The sequence below is a fragment of the Sarcophilus harrisii genome, chromosome 2 (assembly GCF_902635505.1).
Source record: "Sarcophilus harrisii chromosome 2, mSarHar1.11, whole genome shotgun sequence".
Lineage (NCBI taxonomy): Eukaryota > Metazoa > Chordata > Mammalia > Dasyuromorphia > Dasyuridae > Sarcophilus > Sarcophilus harrisii.
In genome coordinates this window covers 113,328,701-113,354,322 of record NC_045427.1, presented here as the reverse complement: position 1 = coordinate 113,354,322, position 25,622 = coordinate 113,328,701, and the positions used below count along the sequence as shown (strand labels likewise).

The 25,622-nt window shown below is 36.4% G+C and overlaps 1 pseudogene; it reads right to left on the bottom strand.

Moving 5' to 3' along the window:
* Window positions 1-16,638: 16,638 nt before the first annotated feature.
* On the bottom strand, window positions 16,639-17,445 carry LOC111718652 (annotated as a pseudogene).
* Between the last annotated feature and the right edge of the window lie 8,177 nt (window positions 17,446-25,622).

The following is a 25,622-nucleotide window of genomic DNA, read 5'->3' as shown; positions in this document are numbered from 1 at the left end:
ATCACAAATCCTACTTTGTAGTGAATTCTTTATTTTTTCCAATTCGTATTTCAGGAAGTTGTTGCTCTCTTGTAGGCTTCTCTTTCCTTTCCCCATTTATCTTCTAGCTCTTTGAGACTTTTAATGGCCTCTTCTATGAGAGCATTATGTAAAGGAGGACAGTCTGATGCATTTTTGCTGTTTGAGGTCTCTTCAGGTTTGCTGACCTGCTCTTTTTCTGCATAGAAGCTGTCGATTGTTCTTTTCATCTTTTATTCATGTTTTAAAGCCTTTAGGGTAGGTCTCCTAGGCAAGGGGTTACCAGTTCCTCTGCAGAATAGGTAGAGATGTAAACCGATTCTCCGCCCGAGGTATGGGAGTGCTCTGGGTGAGAGTTTTCCTTCCCCAACAGGAGGTGGATTCAGCACTGGCCGAGCTATCAAACTGCTTAGTAGGGCTGAGTGGATTATCGATTGCCCTCGGCTAGAGACTAAGTGGTGAAAGTGTCACCGCCCAGGCCGGAGCCTCTTGTGGGACTGTGAGTATTAGCAGCTGAGCGCAGACCGCCGAACGCAGACAGCCACAAACTCTGCCCAGCGTCTCTGCCTGATGCAAATCGGCCCTGGAAAAAAGCTCTATGGCCCCAAGCCGAGCTCCCCCTGCGCAGATTGAGGCTAACCGGCTGCGTCCTCCGCCGTGCAGGATCACAACTGCCCCAAGGAAAAGCCCCTTACTGCGGGTTCGGGCTCGCGCTTGTGCTGAGATCTGTGCCTTCACCCTCGGTTTGAGACTCTCCTCGAACCTAATTTCTCTCCCAGTCTGCTTCGATCTCTCCCCTGGCCCCGAACCAACCTTTTTATGGAGACTGCAGATTTTTTCGGCCGGTGAGTTGTTCTACTTCTTATCTTTACGAATTGTAGCAGTCAAGACTATTTTTGAGGCTTGATATATTATTGATAAAGAGGGTAAGAGAAGAGCTTAGAAAGACGCGTGTGTCTTCTCCGCCATCTTGGCTCTGCCCCCCCTAAATTTTTCTATAAAGGGTGATTAGTTGCACCTTACATGGTAGTTCATGGTAACTTCCCTAGCCTTAGGGTCCCAATAAACAAGAAACACTACTTATATTAGTCTTAAATCTTATATTCAATGTATTGGTCTTCCTTTTTAGCCTTTGGGAATTGCCCTTAAAAGTATGTTCAGATGTTGCTTACTAAAAGGGGCACAGAAGGGATGCTCAGTATATTTCTTCTATTTATTAATGTTGGTAAAGAAAAGTTTTTTTTTTAAAGAATCAATATATAATTTAGATTTTTTGGTTAACAGATTTCTTTTTTTTACTAGAACACTTGTGCAATGTTCATTTTGCTCTCTGAGGAGCTCATCAGATTTTTAGAAATGAGACAGGGGTTATCTTTTCACTTCCAGGGGATTGTCTATTTTTTTCCTCCTTTTCTTCTCTCCCTCATTCCCAAAAGGGTAAATTTGTAAAAGGTCACTTGAAAATAGATGCCAAGAGAAGCTACAATTCTTCAGAATGAAAAAATAGATTTTCCAGCTGAATGGAGCCCCATTCCAGGAGAATTTTCAGGGATGGTGTGAAGGGTGGATTTTCCACCCTTATCAGAAGTTTTGGGTGCTACATTCTGCATTGAAATTCCAGTTCATGGACATAACCACAAGTATGGGAGCTCTAAACTCAGGAAAAAACTAAATTTGTCTGGAAGCTGTGAAATTGTTGAGTTTAAAGAGATTTTTGGATAATGTAGACCTGGCAAACCTAATGGAGGTCTGTATGTGTGTATATTACATAAAAATATACAACTAATAATGAATACCCTCTATTTTCTTTTCCTTTTCTTTGCTAAGCTTGTACCTATGAGGATCTGACTTACTGGACTCACTGAAAAATATAGCCCTGCTTCCACCCCAAACTAGTTATGCTCTAAGAATATTTGGTTTAATATATATTAAGTGTTATCCATATGATTTTAATGTAGGGTCAATATACATAATGATATAAATTAACTTATGTGTCATATATAATTATATAATAATTATGCATAATTAGTACATTACTGTGTAGTATCAATATAGTATGTTTATATGTTATATTGTATATAGTTATTATGTTATATACAATATGCTTATATTATGTATAATGATAGCATATAATACATATGATATGTATTACAAGTAACATACACGTCTATGATATATTTTGAACCAATTATTCTCAAATATATATGGGTATGCATACATATACAAATATTCTGACTATGAACATGTATACTTGTATATCCAACTATAGCTCTGGATATATATCCATATGTGTATGTATTCCTATATCTATATCATCTATTTCTATATTTACCCTCAATTAATTATTTGAGAATTCACATCATTAACTACAAATTCTTCAGGTTCCAATGTTCAGAATATGCCCCAAATGATTAAATATTAAACACTACATCCACCTCCCTTGTTTTCTGGTGGAGAAGTAGCTAGGATGAACCACCAGATTATATTTTATAATTACACAGCAAATTTTCTTTATGGTTAATGAAATGCTATCATGCTTTACACAGTGGGAATTATAAATAGCACTGGCCACCATCCCAGATTGCCTGACCTCATTATCCTTATTATCATTATACAGCATTTATTTTGACTTTCTATTTTCCAAGTGCTTGGTTCTCACTAATGAGTTAACAGAAGGTTTTCTGCCTTGTAAGTAGTTATTATGGGGATACGCCTCAGAGATGAGTGGCCAAAGCTAAAAATGATGACTTCAGTTACTGGTTCTGTCACTAGCTCTTTCCATCCTAAGCACATTTCCTCATGTTTCCCAATCTCTGAGGTCTCCTCTGTCTTCTTGCTCAAGAGCATTTGATCAAAAATTGTTTGTCAGGTTCTACTCAATCCTAAAAATGACCGCAAATGAGTCATTCAATTTCTCTGGCCCTCAGTTTTTTTTCCTATACAAATTTATATGAACAGATAGTGTTATCCTTCCAAACAGAAAATAATAATTATAATTCCCTAATATCATTTGGAACAAGGGCTCTTATCCTGGGATCCATAAACTTAAAAAAAATTCCTGGTCATACTTCAATATAATTAATTTCTCCCCATTATTTTAAATATTTAAATATTTTAAAAGATTATTCTGAGACAGTATTCAAAGGCTTTTCTAGATCACTAAAATAGTCTCTGACATAAACACACAAGAAGGTTAAGAACTCTTGTAAAAGATATGTACAGCCATAGTGCCGAAGGAGAAGAAAAAAGTTATTTTTAAAAACCTTGATATATTGAAGAAAACATGAAGATTAAAGAAGGGATAAAACTGATGATGAGATCTGATGTGATGATGATAACAGAAGATTAAAAAAGAAAGCAGATTCTTTTGTTTATTTTCTTAGTCCTTTATCTCTCTCTTTCTCTGTCATACACATATAAATGCATATATAAAATGATCTGTATAATAGAACAAAAAGTATAGCAGGCAATGGATAACCAAGATAAATATGGAAATGATAATAGAACAAGTAGTTGTCCCTGAAGAAATAAGTTGCCAGGTCAAGATAATGTAAGGAAAAGAAAAACTGGTTCTGCTTCTGACTTAGTGGAGTTTGACATTCTGTCTTAGCTGCCTTTCCACCTTAGAACCTGTGCCTGGGTTTGGTGCCTGGGGATCTCTTCACCCTGCAATATTCCTCTTCTACATTGCTATTTACCTTCTGTTGAGTAAGTTCCTCTCAGGGATTTCCCTTTGGGAAGGGCCCTAGGTTGGACAGCCTGCATTTCCTTTTTTGGCCAAATTCCTGACTTTTTTGAATTTGACACCATGTCCACTTGTGAGTACTGCCTCCATGCCCTCATCATTTTGAGCTCCTTTTTATGTATTGTCTTCCACCATTAGAATGTAGACTTCTTTAGGTGAAGAACTATATTTCTTTGTGCTTCTATTGTGTATCCAGAGTTTAGGCATGGCACATAGTTAGTGCTTAACAAAGGCTTGTAGCCTGCCTCTCTGCCTACATATATGATTCCTCAGTCCCTCTCAGTAATATATGAAAGATCACAGGGAATTGGGGAAGCAATATAGGATTGGAGGACAAATGTTACAACTTCTAAAATAGGAAAGAGATAAGGGTCTACAAACCAAAAGCTAGTGAACTTGATTTTACTTACTGGAAGAATACTAGAATGAATTTTAAAAGAGAAATTAACTGAAAAGGAAGAAGTGATAATGTAGAACTTTTGTGGTGTTATCAAGTAGAGGTTAAGATAGATTAACACCTTTTTCTTTTTTAATAGATTTACTGATCTTCTAGATGGAAAAATATAAATGTAGTTCAACTAACTTTTAACAAAAAAAAATTGACAAAAATCTCTCGTGCGTTTGTGGGCAAAAAGGAGGTAGATGACAAAGACAACTAGGTGATTTGGAATCAAAAAGACATAAATTCAAATTTAGCTTCAGATCTTTACTAGCTATGTGATCCAGGGCAAATAATTTATCTTCTGTCTGCTTCAGTGATTCTTTCCCAGTTGTCTTGGATTATCTTCCAGTGTTGTAAGGATGAAATGAAATCATATTTTTAAAGTACTTTGCAATCCTTAAAGTGCTATATAGTTTCTAGCTATTTCACTACTATTACTACTGCTGCTGTTGCAACTGTTTCAGGGGCCATTACCACCATCACTACCATAGATAAAAACAAGTTTGCTCAAAGTATAACAAATTTGGAGATGACATAAAGATGGGGGCTTGGGTAGAGCAAACAAATTGGATGACTGTCAGGATCCAATGTTGTCTTTATAGGCTAGAATATAGGATTGAGTTTGAAATTTTGACTTTATTAGGGGAAAATCTAATCTTATAGGCAGGTTAAATACAAGTCAACTTTACAAGTACAAGATAGGGGAGATATGATGTAGACACTTGTTATTGTAGTTGTTCCAGTCATGTTTGACTCTTTGTGACCCCTTTGGGGTTTTCTTGGCAAAGATACTGAAGTGGTTTGCCAATTCCTTCTCAGCTTATTTTACCAGTGAGGAAACTGAGGCAAATAGGGTCTAGTGACTTGTTTAGGGTTATATGGTAAGTGTCTGGGGTTAGATTTGAACTGATTCTTCCTTACTCTAGGACTAGTTAGTCTATCCAAAATGTTACCTAGCTGAGGGGATCCTTGAAGCAGACTAAACATTTTAAGAGTCCAGAGGCGAGCAGGGCAGTCTGTGCCTGGGAAATAGAATGGAAACTTCCAGGAATAGCAAGTGGGTCCATATGGCTCATGTGTTCAGGGAAATAATATAAAGAAAATCTGGAGAGATAAACTGGGACCAGACCATGAAGAGCTTTAATGTCGAGCTGAGAACTTCATGTTTTATCTTAGATGTAGTAAGGAGAAAATGAAACTTCTTCGGAAGGAAGTTTTCTTATCATCTGATCTGTGCTTTCAAAAATGATTTTGCCAAGAACATGCAGGATGAATTCTAAAAGGCAGAGAGGAGAGGCAGGCCGGCCAATTGGAAACCTATTACAATAATCCAGGAAAGGGGTAGTGGCCCCAAATAGAGTTGTGGTTACATGAGAGAACAAAAAAGGACAAAATCAGATAGGAAAGTAGAATCAATAATACTTGGCAATTGACTGGATAGGTGAGATGAGGAAGAATGAATGAAGTATAGAAAATGATTTCTCCTTTGTGGAAAACATGGATTTCTAATAGTATCTTTAACAAAAGTAGTAACTTATGAGTATACCATAAGGTCCCACTCTGATTCCTCTTTTCTTTTCTAGTTAGTGTCTTTTTGGTGACCTCTTCAGCTCACCATTGGAATTTTGTTGAAGAAAAAAGTGACAAGGTCACAGCTGATCTTTAATAAAATCATTTTAGCAACTATGTGGCAGATAGATCTGAATAGGGAAGACTTGAGGCAGAGAGATCAATTAAGAAGTTATGTAGTATTACAAGAAAGAGAAGATATGGGTCTTAGCCAGAATCATTGTTGTATAAGTGGAGAGGTAGACATGGATTAGAGAGATGTCATGAAATTAAAAATAATATTTGGCAAATGACTAAGAATGAGGACTTAAGGATGACAATGAAATTGAGAACTTGAATGGCTAGAAGGGATAGATTGACTTGAGTTAGAAATGCAAAAAAATGCAGCTTTTGGGCATTGTTGTGAGTTGAATATGAAGGGGTTATATCTAAAATAATAAAATTAAAGTGTAAGAGAGGAATGTATTGGGAGAAAGGGAAAAAGAGAGGCAGAATGGGATAAGTTAAACTACATAAAAGAGGCAACAAAATTTTTTTACAGTGGAGGAAAAAGGGAAATGGGAGTCAGTGAACCTTACTCTCACCAGAATTGGCTCAAAGAAGAAATGATATGTATGTTTAATTGGCTATTGATATATATCTTATCCTACAGGAATGTAGGAGGGAAGGGGATGAGAGAAGGGAGGAGGGGTGATAGTAATAGAAAGGAGAACAAATTGTGGGAGGAATAATCAGAAGCAAAACACTTTTGAGGAAAAACAGGGTGAAAACAGAGAGAATAGAATAAAAGGAGTCACAAATAAGATGGAGGGAAATACAGTTAATAATAACTGAAGAAAATCTTGAAGCAAGTTTCTCTAATAAAAGCCCCAATTCTCAAACATATAGAAAACTGAGTCAAATTTACAAAAATAAAAGCCATTATCCAATTGATAATGATCAAAAGATATGAATGGTCTTTAAATGAAGTAATCAAAGGTATGTATATCGTCTGATATATGCTCTGATCAGAGTGAAAAAAACGCTCTGATTCACTATTGATTGGAGAAATGCAAATTAAAGCAAGAGGTGCTACCTCATACCTTTTAGATTGACTAATGGGACAGAAAAGGAAAATATAAAAATGCTGGAGAGGATGGGGGGAAAATGAGACTTTAATGCATTGTTGGTAGAATTTTGGGTTGATTTAAACATTCTGAGAGAGCAATTTGAAATTGTGCCAAAGAACTATAAAACTCTTCAACCTAGTAATACCACGACTAGGTCTGTATCACAAAACAAAAATAAATAAATAATTGAATAAATGAACAAAGTAAAAGGATCTATATGGACAAAAAATTTATAATAGCTTTTTTTTTCTGGGGATAAAGAATTGGAAACTGAGAGGATGCCCATCAATTAGGGAATGGATGAAGAAGTTGTGGTATGTGATTATAATGGAATACTATTGTATTCCATTATAATGATGATCAGGATACTCTCAGAAAAACCTGGAAATATATATATATATGAATGAATGCAGAGTGAAATAAACAGAACCAGAAGAATATTGTATATAATAAATTTGGAAGCTAAAATTTTTTAAATGTTTTTAATATAATTGGGGAAAAATAAAATATGTGTATATATGCATGTATATATGTATGTATAAATGCATGCATATATATAATCTTCTGATTCTAGGCTTCAAATCTTAGCTTTGCTACCTGTGTGATATTAGGAAAATAATTTCATTTCTCAAGGCCTCAGTTTCTTATTTATATATTGAGGAGATTGGATTAACCTTTAAGGCTTCTTTCTATTTTAAATCTATAGAAGTTTCATAAATAGTCTTGAGTAAGTAGAAAAAAGCAATTTGGCCAAAATTGATCCTTTCCTCTATAGGTCAGAGGACACCACATCTAAAGGAATGGTTCTTAACCTTGCTCTGTTGTTATTTCCTGGAGCCATTTCGGAGTCCAGTGAAACCTATGTACCATTTCTCACAATGTTTTTAATTGCATGAAATTAATCATAGATTACAAAGGAGATCAATTATATTAAATACCATTATCAATATATATGTTATATATATATTCTGAATCAACTTTTTATTGAAGGTTAGCGCTCCCATATGACAAAGTCAGAATATCCTTTTATATTTGAACTACCTTTTTGCACATGTTATAATTAGGTTTTATTTATTTCCCCAACAGATCTTTTAAGAATGTGCCAAGCTTGAAGGGAATCAAGGTGAGTGTTTATTTTATTATTCAAGTATATTATAGATGATTATGCTTATTTTTGATTATTGTAGTTCTCTCATTTTGATCATGGATTTGAATACAAGAAATCAACCAATACTAATATTTACATAATTTGATTTTTTTAGTGAGCTTTCAATATGTTGTAAATTAATTAATATAAGCTAAACTCTTCATCCAATTTTTATAAAATACAAAAACGTATGTATTTAAAATTAAGTATCCTCGAGTTAAGAACTCCTGACCTTATATAGAAACAGTCTGTGGCAAAGCTAAGATAGCAATCTCTCTGTATATGAGGTAGTCAGATGGTATGGTGGATAAAGTTCTGGGGCTGATATCAGGAAGACTTAACTTAAAATTCGACTTCAGATATTTATTAGCTATGTGGCTCTGCTCAGTTCATTTAACTTCTTCAGAAAAGCCTGGAAAGATTTACATAAACTGATGTTGTGAAGTAAGCAGAACCAGGAGAATATTGCACACAGTAAATTTAGTAATGATCATCTATGATAGACTTAGCTCTTAGCACTGTGGTGATCCAAGACAATTCCAACAAACTTGGGATGAAAAATGCCATCCACATCCAGAGAGAGAATTATGGAGACTGAATGTGAATCAAAGCATGGTATTTTTCCTTTTTTTTTAATTGCTTTTTCTTTCTTGAGATCTTTCCCTTTTGTTCTGATTTTTCTTTCACAACATGACTAATATGGAAATATATTTAAAATGATTGTACATGTATAACATATAAGATTGCTTACTGTCTTGTGGAGGAGTTAAGGAAGGGGAGGAGGGAAATAAGGGAAGGAGAAAGAAAAAAAACTGGAACTCAAACTCTTACAAAAAATAATGTTGAACTTACAGTTGGAGAATGGCTGAATAAGTTATGGTATATGAATGTTATGGAATATTATTGTTCTATAAGAAACGATCAACAGGATGACTTCAGAGAGGCCTGGAGAGACTTACATGAACTGATGCTAAGTGAAATGAACAGTACTAGGACATCATTGTACATGGCAACAACAAGTTTATTTGATGATCAGTTCTGATGGACATAACCCAATGATTCAGGCCAATTCCAATGATCTTCTGATGATGAGAGCCAGAGAGAGAACTGTAGGGACTGAGTGTGGATCACAACATAGCATTTTCATTCTTTTGGTTGTGGTTTGCTTGAATTTTATTTTCTTTCCCATTTTTAACTTTTTGATCTGATTTTGCTTGTGCAGCAAGGTAATTGTATAAACATGTATGCCTATATTTGATTTAACACACACACACACACACACACATATATTTTACCATGTTTAACCTACATTAGATTACTAGCCATCTACAGGCCGGGGGGGGGGGAAGAAGGAAAATTGGAACACAAATTTTTTGAAGTGTCAGTGTTGAAAAATTATCCTTGCATATGTTTTGAAAATAAAAAAAACTTTAATTAAAAAAGTCAAATTAAAAAAAATTAATGTTGAAAACTATCCTTACATGTAATTGGAAAAGTAAAATACAATTGAAAAGAAAAAAAAAATCATGACCTCTATGTGCCTCAGTTTTCTCAACTGTAAAAACAGAATAAAAATAACACCTATTTTCCAGAGTTGTTGTGAGAATCCAATGGGTTAATATTTATAAATCATTTAGCAAAGTGTCTAGCACATAATAAATGTTTAATACATGTTTATTTCCTTTCTTTTATTTTGCTAATAATTGGTGATTCCATAGGTTCTTATGATTACTGTAGTTCTATCATTTTGATCATGGATTTGAATGTAAGAAATCAACTTATACTAGTACTTAAATATTTCAATTTTTTTCAGTGAGCTCTATATTGCAAAATAGTATATACTCAACACTTCATCCAATTTTTATAAAATATAAAAGGAACAAAAGTGTCAATGTTTGGTTACTCCTCAAAGTCAGTCTTTAGTACTGTGAGAGTTGACCCATTCTGGGTTGGACCTCATAGGTGATAGTATATCCTTGAGACAATTAGGACAGATAATTAGGGCACAGTGGATAGAGTACCAGGTCTGGAATCAGGAAGACTAGCTGTGTGATTCTAAGCAAGCCATTTAATTCTTCAATTCCCTCATCTGCAAAATGTGCTGGAGAAGGAAGCAAACCATTTCAGTATTTTTGCCAAGAAAACCCCAAATGTGGTCACGAAGAGCTAGAGAAAAATGAAAAAACAAATGAACAAAAATATCCTTGAGTCAGATCAGATTAAGTGTGTCTCTCTTTTAGATTCACTAAATACTTGTTTTGGTATCAGCAAATTATAGTTATCAATTTTTCTGTAAAATCATATCACTACAGAACTAGGATTAAAAAAAAAAAACCTTGTTTTATTTAGTCCAACTGCTTCTGATAATATTTGAGGATTTTGAGGCTCAAGTAGATTAAATGACCTTTCCAAGATGGGACAGGTGAAAAATAGCAGAGGCAGGATTAGAACTCAGGTCTAAGGAATCCAAAAGGAATACTCTTTTCCCAGAATGTGCTAAATGTTTCTTTTAAAAATCCTAAATAACTTGGGATGTATTTATATTATATATATCATATGTATAACATGTATATATAATATTAACATAATAAATACAAAATATACATATACACGAAAATACAAATGTACACATATGTATATATGGATATATCAGTAGATACACCCATACACCCATGCACCCATACACCCATACATCCATTCCCACATCTACCCACAGCCATTGTACCTTGGATTCCCCTCTAAGTGAAGGTGAAAATCTGGATTAGGAGGACCTAAATTTTACTTTGACTTCAGATACTTGCTAGCTGTGTGACTCTGGACAAGTCACATAATTCAGAAAAAAAAATCTATCTGAGGTGAATTGGGACCTTTAAGTTAAGCACTTTTCCATTTACTTCCTGTCTTGACAAGCATCTGCTTTATCAGGAGGCTAGAAAATGACTCTTACCTTTTAAAAAGTCACAAACTGGCAGTATGATTTCACCTTGTTTTGCCACTTTTATCCTTGGGTTCAAAGTTTTTGTATTGCTAGAAGTAGCTTTTCCTTTTTAAAAAAAATTAATCCCCCTGGCTCATCCACAAAAGTTTCCCTATGACACAAGTAGAAATTTTGGGGGATCAAAGGAGTGGCTCCTTTGCCCCATGGGAACTGAAAGAAGGTTTTTCTAGTATTTATGTATGTGTGTGTGTGTGTGTGGAGGGAGATTAGCATTTGCTCAGAAAACAGTAGCCTACAGGATGATGAGAGTAAATTTGCTGAATATAATTATCTTTCAAGCCTAAAGCTTCCTCAGGTCCTTAAATAATTGTGCTTCATGGTCTGGCTGTTGCAGCAATACTAGTCAGAAGATTAAAAAATAGTTGTCTTTATTGATAAGGTCTGAGACTCATCGCTCTTCCAATTCTGTCTTGGTTTGTGCATTTGCTTCGTTGTTCCTCAGGCTTTACTGCTTTAGGATTATACAGTACCTATCATATGCTCCATTGCCTTCCTTGGTGGAATCAGCAAGGATGGGACAATTTGTTTCTGATTCTTATGGTTGACATTTGCCACGTTCCATAGGACCACAGGGAATGTTCTGAAACCAAGGCAACCGTTTAAGGAAGGATATCGAAAAGATTGGTGTAAAACCAATTGGACTTCATTGTCCATGAATTTGTTTTGGAAACAGATTATGAGGGTATTCATACAATAATGACTTCACAGATAAGGTATATTAGAAATCCTGGCAGTGACTTTGTCAAATGTAAATATTTGGACAGGGATGTTCAGAACAAACTTAGTTTCTTTAATTTTTAAATCAATACAGCAGAATCTTGTTTATTATGCTGGTGATTAAAGACCTCTACTTCTATGAAGAGTTTTCTTAACATTGTGAAAAAAGATATATTAGACATTATCCTGACCATGAGGATCTTGGTTTGACTTTAGGAGTGAACTCCAGTTAAAGAAAATCATACTGTTTTTAAAGCTGCAAAAACATCTGGGCTTATCTCCATCTACCATACATTTCCTATGTAGCAGTCTAGAATCTGAACTAGAATCAAAATATTTTAGAACTCTAACGGCCTTTAGAGATGATCTACCTCACATTTCTCATTTTAAAGACAAAAAACAAGCTGCACTTCAGTTACAGAACTCATCCAAAGTCACACAGTCTGTAGGAGAGCCAGAACAAAGACCTTTGTCTCCTGTCTCCCAATCTTTTGCTCTTTTAAAAATTCCACACAAATGGCAATTCCCTTGTCAGACTCATTCATTCTACAAACATATGTCTTGGATCCCCAAATTATAAAGTATGTCTGTGAATGAGGCAGCTAGATGGTGCAGTGGGTAAAGTGCCAGGCCTGGAGTGAGGAGAACTTGAGTTCAGATCTGGCTTCAGATATTTACTAGTTGTGTGACCCTGTGCAAGTCACTTGTCTGGCTCAGTTTCCTCATTTGTCAAATGAGCTGGAGAAGGAAATGGCCATCAACTCCTATATTTGCCAAGAAAACCCCAGATGGGGTCATGAAGAATTGGGCCACTGAAATGACTCAACAACAAAAGCTCCATGATTCCTTAGGAAGCTGTCCTATAAGATAACTTCATAACTTTTTCCCCCTTGAATTCATGGAGTTATAGATTTAAGGTGAGAAGGAGCTTTGGAAATCATGCAAAACAACTGAAGAGGAAATAGAAGAACAGAGAAAATTGTTTTGTTTGGGGTCATACAGTGTATAAACAATGATTTAAGCTGAGACCTTTTGGCTTCAAATCCAGTATCTTTTATTTTTTTAAAAAAATAAATATTTATAGATAATTTCTTTTAATATCACTGACATTTCCTAGTGTATCTACAATATGTTTTTCTAATGTATTAAAGACAACTAAGAGGTGCTGTAGATAGAGCACTGGGCTTTGAATCAGGAAGATCTGAGTTCAAATTCAGTTTTGGACATATGTTAGCTATATGATTTTGACAGATCCTACCGCTGCTTCAGTTTCCTCATCTGTGAAATGGTGATAATAATAGCACCTACTTCCCAGGGTTTTTATGAGGATAAAATGTGATAAAAATTGTAAAGTATTTAGTTCAGCACCTGCCACATTGTAATGGCTATATAAGCTTTATAAAAGCTAGCTATTATTATAAGGAACTGGATCTGGAATCAGATTCAGTAATGGATTACTAGCAATGTGATGATGGAAAAGGCACTGAAGCTGTCTGCTTTAGGCTCTTCAACTGTTAATTAGAGATAATAATTGTAACCATCTCACAGGATTGTTGTAAAGATCAAATGAGAAAATATTTGAAAACATTTGGTATAATTTCTGGCACCTAGTTGATATTTAATAAATGCTAATTCCATCTCTCTTTCCTCATTTCCCAGTGTCATATCTCATGACAGATCCTAATATAACAGTGACCACCCTGGTCCCTCTGCTGCCTGGAAGCCAGGTGCCTGACTCTAAGCAATCCAATCATTATGTCATCCTGCTTCTTCATGAATAATGCAGAAAACACTAAAAGCTTATTTTTTTCTCCTGAAATATTGAATATTCTGGTTTCCTTTAGAAGGATTTTGATTCAAACTGGGAAAACCTTTTGAATGTGGGTTTGCCCATTTTTCTAGTACAGTACATTGAAGATAATCAAATCATTCTTGGATGACTGATGATCTTTCAGAGCCTTTGGATCATCATTATGAATCATAATTCTCTATGCTCAATTCAATAGACTAAAATGGAGTTAACTATGACAAGCATTCCTGAAATTGCTTTAAAAAAAGTCTCTAAAATGAAGTCTTTTCGGTATTATATCTAAGAGAAGACTTAGATCTGTGTTGCTTTTCTACCTTTTCCCCAGCTATATGTGTGACCTTAGGCAACCTGGTCTACCTTTTCTACTTTTTCATTTGCCAACTGAGGGTATATGGCCAAGAAGATGCCCTTCATATCATCATTGGTAAATGGTTTTTCAGATTACATTTGTGTACCTTCAGTGATATGGAATGCATTCTGTCTGGAGACAATCCATTCCATTTTGGGAGACAATTTTAATTGTTAGAAAGTTTTTCATTATATTGAGTTGAAGTTTATCTTCCTATAACTCTTGTTTATACTTGCGCCTTCTATGTACAAAGTGATTGTGCTCTCATTTCCATATTACAGTGATTAAAAAATCATTTTCATTGATTATTTCCCATGGCTATACGGCTCCCTTACCTCGATGTTGTTTCCTGGCTTCTCTGGCTTGTTTTAAATTTCAGCTAAAATTCCACTTTTGTTTTTCCTTGATGCCAGCACAGTTGAGATTATCTCCAATTTACCCTCTATATATTTTATGTGTATGCTATCTTCTCTATCAGATTCTGAGCTCTTTGAAAAGCAGGGACTTTTTGTTTTTCTTTGTATCCCCAGCATGTGTGGCATATAGTAGGTGCATAATAAATGCTTGTTGATTAACTGTCTTTAAGGCAATCTACATTGGTTGTTTTTCAAACTAAATAGTCCCATTTTCCCCACCCATTTTTACATGGAATTATTTTTTTTAAAAAATCATCTACCATATTGGTTGCCCTCTGGTGTGCCAGCTTGTAAGGTTTTCATTTGATTCTTTCAGATGATTGGTTGGTTGTCATCTTTTGTTCTCAAAAGAGAGCCAAGATGATATCACTATATTGGAGTCAAGATACAGTATGTCCTTGCCCTTTGGTCTTGGCTTCTTTCTTTCACATAAAAATGTAATGAAGACTGGGGCAACGATTCTTCACTTTTTTAATGTTATGGATACTCTTGACAGTCTGATGATACCTATAGACTGATTCTCATAATATTAATTCTGTTTTTTAATTTTTTTCATGGTAAGAACCAGCCATTTATTTATAGGAGATTTGGGGGCAAGATAGGGATGAGGCTCCTGCTCTCTATCATCACAGTTTCTAACTCCAGCTTGAAAAATGACTTTATCAATACCACTTACTTTTGTTTTTTTTTGGCATATAGGACCAAAGGAAGAACTTGGTAGGGGAATGAATACAGAGGTAACAAAGATATAGGTTCAGGATGCAGAGATTAGGTCCCCCATCCATCTTTTATCCTATGATCTCAAAGTACTTACCAGTATTCAGAGGTGATTATGTATATGTGTATATGATTGTGTATGAAGGGGAAGATGGGATGACTGGATGATATCCTTATTTGGCATCAAGACTTGTGCATATCAGCTACTCTCATTCATCCTTAGAATGGCAAAATCTATTTCTCTTTGGGGAAGAAAGTTCTGAAACTAAGATATTCCTGAGGGGTGGGGAAGAAATTTCAGCTCCTTTTGGAACAAACCCCGGCTCCTAGGGGAGGGTCAAAAGCACTGGTCAAGTCAGACCGGGACAAGTTACTGGCGGCCCTTAGCATATGAAAGTGTGTGTCTGTGTGGTAAGAGAGAGGTAAAGGGGAAGGAGATTAACAGTTTGTGTTTGGGGCTTATGTGGTCAACAGGGACCATTGTGGATATTGAGAATTACTGTCTTTCTAATTTCAGTCTCTAATAAGGATTTGTAAATCACTTTGTAAATTTTCTCTCCACAACAATCTAGCAAGCTACAGTTTGCTCCTATGATTACTGGCTTTTTCTAGCTTCTGATTCTACCCATTCTGACCTGTTTCCATAATTGGTACATCCATTTTCTCTCTTCCAGGAAGCCTCATTGTCCCCCTAACAATAGATTCCACTCCATATCTGCAGTATAGATATCTAGATCCCTATCTGTCAAGATCATCTCATCTTGTCTGTGTCCTGAAAAAGGGATCTCCCCTCCCCAAATGGGAAAACACTATTTTCTTTCTTATAGCAGAGCCCATGAAAGGGTTGTGTACACAAAGGATGTTCAGAATGGGAAGTATATGCTGGGAGAACAGAAAAAGGAAGAAGGTATCAAACAAACTAGCTGCTTGTTTCATTGCCTCTCCTGTTTGGAAGCATAGAAAGTCACAAACCTTCATTATGGAGGGCAAGATAAAGTTGGAGATAGGACTGGTGGAAAGTATCATGAGAAGGGTGCTGATAAGAGAGCTGGTCATAAGGATATGGCCAGAATTAGAACTAATCAATTAAGGGGTATACCAGCGTTCCCTGGTAAATTAAACCAATCAATCAGATTATCCTATGACTCAGTTTCCTAAATGCTAGGTTAGGGAGTATATGAAGAGTAGTTAAGGATGGAGTTGAGAAACTCAAATAAAAGTTAAAATTGCTTAAATATCTCTGCCAAAGATCAGACAGGGTGGAAAGGAGGAGAGATATACAACAGGAACCAAAAGACTCAAGACAGAATTATGGGGTTAAGTGGCTATGCCCAACCTCCACTCACCTCTGCTGTTTGAAGAGACTTGAATACTAGAGAGACAGGAGATGAGGTTATAGATCTGGAAGGGTGGGTGAGCTGGCAAAGGAACCAAATAGTGCAGGAGAAGTCAGTTGTAGATATACAGGGTTGTGTGGTCTGGGATAGGGAATAGATTCAGGGATTAAGTGGGCTAAGAACTAAGTAGTCTCCTAATGGCTGCAAAGCCACCCATCGCAATCAAGTACTGCAGGTTAGCCTCTTAACTAATGAAGCTTATCCCTATTGCTGAAATCAAATCTCTGGTATTTGCACTTGGGAGTTTCTCCTTCAGCCAAAAGCTGATCATGTTGCCTTAGCTGCTACTGGGTTGGTGGTGTCCCCTTGTTGCAGGAAGTAGCTGGGATGGATGAAGAAGTGATGGGATCTGTGGGACTGTATTACCCCTTGCAGTGGGAGGTGGGATTTGGAGCATCCCAAAATTATCAAGGCTGGACATCACCACTGAAGTCTTAGTCTGCAGCATCTGCAGTCACTATTGGATCTGTAGAAGTGCCTTCATGGGATTGTTGAGAATGGACAGTGAGCTCAGCTAGATTCTGCATCTTCTAGAGATAAACAGGAAGCTGGAGCTATTGCTGCTTCTGCAATTGGGAGGCAAACAACAGGACATTTGCCATCGTCAGAGAAGCAAAATTGCAGTTCTGGGCAATTGTCTACATTATACTTATCATGTATAGCACAAAGATCATGTTTTGCATTAGCTGGGGATTCTTTGGAAAGGGCTATTAAACATCCCCGACTGCAGATTAGGTGCACTGATCCTAAAGGGCTTGGAGACTATTGAGTATATCTGACTGGTTTCTGAGCCTCTAGAGTCCTTCCCGTGAGCTCTGAGGCTTGAGGAATGAGGGAATCCAGGAGTTAGGGAGAGACTTCTAGTTCAGAGAACCTGGGAGGAGAGGTGTAATCACAATTCCCTGCCAATGAGGAGAACAGATTGTTGCTGAGTTGCTCCTAGACAGCATTGTCCATAAGTTTTTGGATGTTTCTATACATGCTACATGATGTCAGGTCAGAGTTGAACATCATTCCTTGGTCAAGGGGGTTCTCTATGATCTTGTTCAACACCTCAGGGTTGGAAATCAGCTGTCTCTACATCTGCTGCTGTAGCTCCATGGAATGGATAACTAGAAGCCCCATCTCCAACCCTGAGGTTAGACCACCTGCCTTGCTCCTATTTTTTTTTTTTAGCAGCATCAGGACCAGAGCAAGGGTAGTGGGTAAAGTAGTTGTAGGGACTGGAGCAAAGGCAACATTTGAAGTAGAGTGAGCAACAGCAATAGCAGCAGGCTCTTGGATTTTCTGTGGATCCTTGATTGCCAAATGGATAGTGAACCCATCTTTGATCCCATTTTAGTATGTCTCCGTCTTTGAAAATCTTGCCAGTGAAGATCAGAACAAGCTGGTCTTGTTGAACCTTAAATCTCTGCTTATGTCTTTGAAATCCTTCACTGAGGTATGATTGCTGATCATGATTGCTGACTTGTTCTTGGGAGTCTTGATGAGCCTGATTGGGGCGCAGGTCCCACTCAGCTCCACCATGCTGCCATCATCCATCCACCACCATAATCGTGTTTTTAGATGCATCCATCACATGACATAAAGCAGATTACAAGGGCAATTCAATTTTGTTGAACAATGGTTATCACATATATGTGTTTTTTAAATAACTCTCTCTAGTGGGTATGGGTATGTAGACACTTCAGTATAGGCTAGAGAATGACCTCATGCATCCAGGGAGTGCTACTGCAACCCAGAGTGTGTGACAGTCTGATACATATTAAAGTCACTGGTATCTCAGAATCTGTGATTCTTCAGGGCACTTGAGAAGTAGCCAGATAATGGTCTGATTGATACAATGAATATTTCTTTGCACTTGGCAAAGTGAGGCTTTCTTTGAAAGGTAGGAGTGGATATGAGTACTCTGCTGCTTTGGATCTATAAAGCAGGTCCCAGAAGATTTACTTAAAATGAACCAAGGTCATGACATTTTCAGCAGCATTTTAGAAAAAGGATCAGAAGAAATGGATTTCAAAGCGTGGTAGATCATGTTAACGCCTGGTATCAGAAAGATCTGAGTTCAAATCCTCTTCTCACTGCCTCAGGCACTCAACAGTGGTCTGACTCTGGGCAAATCACTTACCATATAGGGCCTTTGGTTTCATCATCTGTAGAATGAAGGCAATAATGACTCTTCTCTCACAGGGTTGTTATGAGGATCAAATGAAATAAAATATGTATGCACTTTGCCAACCTTGAAGCAGGATATAAATTATTGAATCCTGTTAGTCATTTCTGACTCTTTGTGACCTCACTTGACAAACATACTAGAGTACTTTGCCATTTCCTTTTCTAGTTCATTTTACAGATGAAGAAATTGAACAAAATGATATGAATGACTTTCCAAGGGTCATACAACTAGTAAGTGTCTGAGGTTAGATTTGAATTCAAGAAGATGCATCTTCCTGTCTCCAAGCCCTGAACTCTATCTGCTGTGTTACCTAGAGGCCATGACATGAATGTTATTATTATTATTATTAATCCATGTACTTCCTCCCATCCCTCATGTGGCTCTCAGAGCTTGAAATTTGTCATTAGGACTGCATAGTGAGAATACCCAAAGGCCTGGGTGAAATATAGCAGCTGGCTGGCTACCTGGCACATTTTGCTATAAACTATACTGCATTTCTAGCTCACAGAAAATAAATAGCCAACCACTAAAACCTAAAGCAGTCTAAGAAGATTGAACTGTAATTAGCTAGGATAACACCCATTTGTCACTTCTTCTTCTTCTTTTTTTTTTTTTTTTTTTAACAAAACAGATAATTCTGAAGTAATCTCAGCAATTCCAGGTGGGGAAAATCAATTAAGGAAGGTTCTGAATTTGTTTTCAGTCAGCCACATTAAGGATTTATTAAGTACCTATAGAGGTAGCTTAGTGATGCAGTGGCTACAGCATTGTGCATAGTGTCAGGAAAACCTTGTTTTAAATCCAGCCTCAGACACTTACTAGCCTTGTGATCTTCGGTAAGAAAATTTTGTTTGCTTGTCTCAGTTTGCTTAACTGTAAAATGGGGATAATAGCACCTACCTCACAGGTTGTTGTGAGAGGGGATAATAAGAATTAAGTCTGGAAAGACTACCTGTAGTCAAGTTGTAAAGGGCTTTCAATGTCAATTTGACCCTCTCCAGTTATGACTGATTTATCTTGTAATGCTGGAGAAACTGAGGCAAGATAGAGATTAGAGAGTTTTTTTTAATATTTTATTTGAGAGGGAGAGGTTGTTCTGGGGGCATGTTGCCTCTAGGGCTGATGTCTCAAAGCATCCAGCAGCAAATGTGAGTTCTCAATGACATATATATGGCTCTAAGCTTGGGGAGCTAAACAAAGATGGGGGGCAGGGGGACTGAGTCCAAACTCTGGTGGGTGGGAATCTCCAAACAGGGACCATCAATCCAGTTTTGAAAGGTTGGGGGAAGGACCATAAATTCTTACAAGTTGGGAGGATTTAGGAGGGGTTCAACTAGAGCCAGGAAGTCTGAAACTTAGAGATATAGACAGTACCAATTAGGTATCTGAGATAGGACATATGGAGTCTTATCTTTTGGAATGCTAGATCTCCACAGCCCAAATTATCTCAGTTCTATTGAGCCAAAAAGGGGATTACAACCAGGGGGAGTGAGGCAGAACAATTCAAGGAAACTGAAGCAGGACAATTCAGGGAAACCGAGGCAGGACAATTTAGGGAAACTGAGGCAGGACAATTTAGGGAAACTGAGGCAGGACAATAAGGGAAACTGAGGCAGGACAGTAAAAGGGAACTGTGGCAAACAATCTTAGCTGTAAGATAAAAGAACAAAATTAAAGGTATAAATATCAGCAAAGAGGGAATGAAATTATTCCTATTTATAGGTTATAGGATGGTGAACTTAGAAAACCTTGGAGAATTAGCAGTGTGGTTTTAGTGGATAGGATACTCATCCTTGAGTCAGATAGGCTTGGCTTCAGATCCTGACTTAGACAATTTATTGGCTTGGACAACTTATTAAGGCTTTATATGCTTCAGTTTTTTTTAAGTGTGAATAGATGGAAGTTGGATGGAAAAGTTTCTAAAATGCCTTCTAGTTCTAGATTAATAACCCTAATTGAGATTATTAGTAGTTTCATTAAGGTAGCAGAGCACAAAATAAATCCACAAATATTAGTATTTCTATAGTACTAACAATTATCCAGAAGAAATGGTAATGAGAGATTCTATTCAAAATACCTAAAAAATCCACAAAAGGTTCTGGAATTAGCCTACCAATATACATAGGAGATTTATGTAGATTTAAAACACTAATAAAATGAATAGAAACAAATTGCTTAGACCTTGCCAAGTTTTTAAAAAGCTCACACTACATTCCAATTAATAGACTTACTACTCTGTTAATCAAATTGCTATTGTTCAGTCCTTTTTCAGTCATGTCTGACTCTTCATAACCCCATTTGGGGTTTTCTTGGCAAAGATACCAGAACAATTTACCCTTTTCTTCTCCAGCTCATTTTGCAGATGAGGAAACTGAGGCAAACAGGTTAAAGTAACTTTCCCAGAATCACACAGCTACTGCCTGAGGACAGATTTGAATTCAGGAAGATGAGTTTTCCTGACTCCGGTTCTGACACTCTACCCATTGTGCCATCTTGCTGCCAGCTAAACAATTAATTAACAACAACAACAACAACAAACATATAAAAACTACTATATTCTAAGTATTGTGCTAAGAGCGATACAAAATTATGTCATTTGATTCTCATAACAATTTCAGGAAGCGGGTGTCATTTTTATCTCCATTTCACAGCTGAGGTGATTGAGGTTAAGTGATTTATTCAAGATCATACAGATAGTAAATGTCTGAAGTGAAATTTGAACCCAAGTACTCTTGACTCCAGGCCTAATACTCTATCCATGGAACCACCTCACTGCCTCAAATTATATAATTACATAAGAGAGAATTTGTAGAATTAGACAAAACACTAACAAAATTCATTTAAAAAAAATCTATAAAACTAGATCAATGGAACATACTCAGTATGCAAGAAAAAGCAACAATTGAAAAAAGCAACCCAGTGTTTGATAAATCCCCAAATAGTGAAGGAAAGATGAACTTTTTGACAAGACTTACTGGGAAAACTGGAAAGTCTGGCATAAATTTGTTCTGGACCAACATTTTTACAGTATATTCCATAGTAAGCTCAATATGGATATGTGACTTGAATTAAAAAGACTATATCATAACACATTTAGAGGAGAATGAGGGGAGGTGCTTTTTTTTACAATGTTTACTAGAGAGAGAATTCTTAACTAAAACTGGAATAGAAGAAATCATTAAAAACAAATGAAAAAATCAATTACATAAAGTTAAAAAGCTCTTGGATGAATAAAATCAATGAAGATAGAATGAGAAGAAAAACATACAGTCTGAGGTGTCCATAAGGCAGTTACTGATGCAGGCTTGTAACTCAAGAGAGAGACTATGGCTGGAAATCATCTGCATAGGTATTATAATTGAACTCATGGGAGCTGTTAACCATATTTGATAGTATAGATGGAGAAGAGAAGAGGGACCAAGACAAGTATATATATATATATATATATATATATATATATATATATATATATATATATATATATATACTGAGCCTGGGAAAAAGGAGAATTAATTAAAGTAGTAGGCATGAAGACATGGATGGAGCTCCAATAAAAGAGATTAAGAAATAGCAGTTAGTGGAAGAAAAATAAAAAAAGAACAGTCACAAAAGGAGAGAAAAGAGTCTTTAGTAAGATATGGTAATCGACAGAGTTAAGGACTGCAGAGAAATTAAGAAGGATGGGGATCGTGAAAAGACCATTAGGGTTGGCAATTAAAAGATCATCAAGAGTTTGGAGAGAATAGTTTCAGTTATGTGTTGAGTCTAAAAGTCACATTGTAAATGTATTAGAAGTGAATGAGAGGAGAGGGAATGAAGATCATTGGTGTAGTTAACAATCTAGATCTAGATTGCTTTTAGAGATGGTCAGAAGAAATGGGGATTTTCAAAGATGGGGAAGATCCAGACAAGCTATTAGGCAGAAGGTAAGACCAGGGATAGATGTAAATTAAAGAGAGAGGGAGGATAATAAAGAGGGCATTTTCCTGGGAGAAGACATAAAAAGATAGATTCTAAGATCCATGTAGAGGAGTTTGCCATTGTAAGTAGAAGAGCCTCTTCATCAGATGTAGTAGTTAAAGGAAAGATAATGGGGAAGATGTCTGAATAGGGCAGAAGAGGGAGCTCTCATCAAATAGACTAATTTTTTTTTCACTTAAGTATGACTGAAGAGGGATTAAAAAGGTTTAGATTATCTATTGTGAATGGAATAGTGAGTTAGTTATAGAGATGTAGAAAAATTCTTTGCTACAATGAAGGCCCATTTGAGATTATATTATATAAATCTGTAGTGGGCTCAATCAGCATCGTTTTTTATTTTCCTTAGCACTGTCCACAAAATATGTTTTAAAAGAGATGATTCTGGATACTGTATGGAAAACAGCCTGAAGGAGAGTGAAGCAGAAACCAATAGCCTAAGTTTATATTAGCTTTCTTGGGTACTGTCTATTGATCACACAGTCTCCTGGAACCCAAGTGTAGAACTCCAGTAAATTTCATCTTATTTGATTCATCTTGACCAAAAGGTCAAGACTTTTTGGTTCCTGGCTGTGTCATCCAGTGTGGTGTCTATCGTTCTCAACTGTCTATCATTTGCAAATTTGACAAGTACACATTTATGCAAGTCATTGATAAAAAGGTTAAAGAACAGAGGGACAAGTGAAAATTCTTGGGGAAAATAGGAAACATATACTGATAGAATTCAGCAATACTGAAACCCCAAAGGGATGCTTATTATGGAAGCAGACAACACAAGAGATAATGTGGAGATATTATTTTTACCTTGGTAATCATTAGGAAGATCAAAGGCATTTTCATTGCTCTTACCAGACTGGCCTTAACAAAAAAGTGAATGTGCTGTGATAGTGTCAGACAAGGAAAGAGAAAAGTGTTTGTGTAGGAATTATACACCAGGAGAATATCTTTCTCTACCTACCTCTTCTCTCATTCCTGACACCTATAAATATCAGTGCAGGGCTGAGCTTGGGAAAAAGGAGAATGAATTAAAGTTTATCTTCAAAGCATTTTCTGAATCTTCTTTCTATCCTATTTTCTCTTTATGGCTTTTCTGGCTCCTTCAAGTATCACATGTGGTCAAACTGATTCTCTTGATCCTTATCAAAACATGCTCCCAGAAGCGATCTGACAATCACTTGTCTCTTAGCTTGAAGTTTAAAATGGAATGTAAGAGGAGGAAAGAAAATAAATTAGTTCAGACCCCTCATTTTACAGATGAAGAAACTGAGGCACAGAGTAAATTACTTATGCAAAATCACATAGCTAATAAAAGGAAGAAAAGTATTAAGAGCTCACCCAAAGTATGCAATAAGTAGTGCTTGAAGACTCAAGACATTTGGCTGTATGCCTCAGCTTGGTCACTCCTAACTATGGAGCTTTGGGCAAATCCTTTAACTGCTCTGAACCTTAATTTGTTCATGTCGAAAGAGCCATTCCATGACTTACAATCCTTGAATCTAGGACTCTAGGAGTCTCATGATTTCTTGTCTTGTACTCTTTGAAATATACCACTTAGCATTTCAATTTTATCTTTAATTGTAGAATTAAAGATTATTTCTTTTTCAAAACAATATCAATGAAACATGAGGGAAGTGTTGAGTAAGAAGGCTTTCTACCCACAGTACCTCCTAGCTACCTCTTGAAACAAATTGCAAATGATTCAAAAGAAATTAATTACATTGAACTAGTTGCCAAAATATATTTTTAAAAAGCCCAAATTCTTAGACCTCAGATTAAGAATTGCTGTTCTATTGTATATAAATCCCATGGTACCTAGTACTAGTAGGCCAGCTGACAGTTGGGCAATACCATAATAGCTCATCTTCTCATATCTTCCATTTGTGAAATTTCACCTGAAATGATATTTCATCTGTTTGCAAAGACATGACTGGGATGTCATAGTTGGCAGGGCTGTGCATTAGAGTGCATTGAGAGAGGAGGAATGATATAATGTTCCCTTATCCTGAATCTGGAGATTCTCTGCCAGCCTATGACTCTATACAATCTTTTTCTTTTGGTTGATCCCCAGGCCACCATCCCTAGTGTCCTGTCTCTCTTCTTCTAATACCTCATTTACAATCCCATTCATCCCTTTTGGTAAAACAACAACAACAACAACAACAACAGGAGCAACAAAAACTCGACAGAATGGCATAGTAGACAGTACTACATTGAAAGTCAAGAAAATTAGGGTTCAAATCCTGACATTTACCAATTGTGTGACAATGTACATTTAAATTCTCCAAGCCTCAGTTTTCTCTTCTGTAAAACTGAGTTGAAAGCAATGAAGTGCAAAATTTCCTCTACCTCTAATTTTAGGATCCTCTAAGTATGGATGGCATTTTGGCAGCATGGCAGTATGGGAGATAAGAGCACTGGATTTGGAGGCAGGAAGTGATCAATTTGAAACCTGCCTTAGATACTAACAGTATGACCTCAGTCAAAGTCATTTCAGTTGTCTCATCTGGGAGGTTGAGCTGTATGATCCCTACTAGAATTAAGTAATAATTGTTAGCATTTTGATAGGGCTATAAGATTTGACAAGTGCTGTAATATATCATTTCATATTGTGACCTCCATTATACAGAGAAAAAAAACTGAATTCCAGAGAGGCAAAGTGATTTTCCGGGGATCACACACATACATAGTTAAATATGTAAGGCTGGATCTGAACTCATGTCTTTCTGACTCAGTTTCCCCCTTGTTCTTTCTCATTGTGCCTCCTAGCTCATAGAAGGGAAAATCATTTGGGAGAGGTAACATCTCTGACATCAATCCAATCATGAGTACAGTTGTCCCAGGAGAGGGGATGTTTCACCTTACTTAGCCAGTTTAATCCTGTCCTTTATTCATCCTGATCTGTCTATTGATGCTTCTTTCAGTATCCCATGTATTTCATCCCCTCTGTGTACATAATACAACTTCCCCACCCTAATCAGACTTTTTTATAATAGTTTTTTTTATTTCAAAATACATACAAAGATAATTTTCAATA